This window comes from Ooceraea biroi, chromosome 3 (assembly GCF_003672135.1).
Source record: "Ooceraea biroi isolate clonal line C1 chromosome 3, Obir_v5.4, whole genome shotgun sequence".
Lineage (NCBI taxonomy): Eukaryota > Metazoa > Arthropoda > Insecta > Hymenoptera > Formicidae > Ooceraea > Ooceraea biroi.
The window spans coordinates 2,651,288-2,651,634 of NC_039508.1; positions in this window are offsets into that span (position 1 = coordinate 2,651,288).

Sequence of the window (347 nt, forward strand, 5' to 3'; positions counted from 1 at the left end):
TATAATGATCCGCTGTATAGTTTCTCCAAAAACAATTCGTAAAATTATACCTTATTTTCAGCGTTCTAAAGCAGGCTCCCCCCTTAAGACAGTTTTATACGGTAACGCCATCTAGTTTAGGTGATCTAAACTTCTTTCTCTTTTTGTGTCGCTCTTTCTCATCATCATTCAAATGTTGAGTTGAAACTGTTTACTGTTGTAAAAATGGTGACTTAGCGATTAGCACCGACGAGATAGATCAGTAGCCGGGAATTCGCGTGAACGTAAAAACGTTGATATTATCAACCGTTTTGAAGGTAATTTTATCTCTATTATTATAATTTTATTTTATTATAATTTTATTTTTA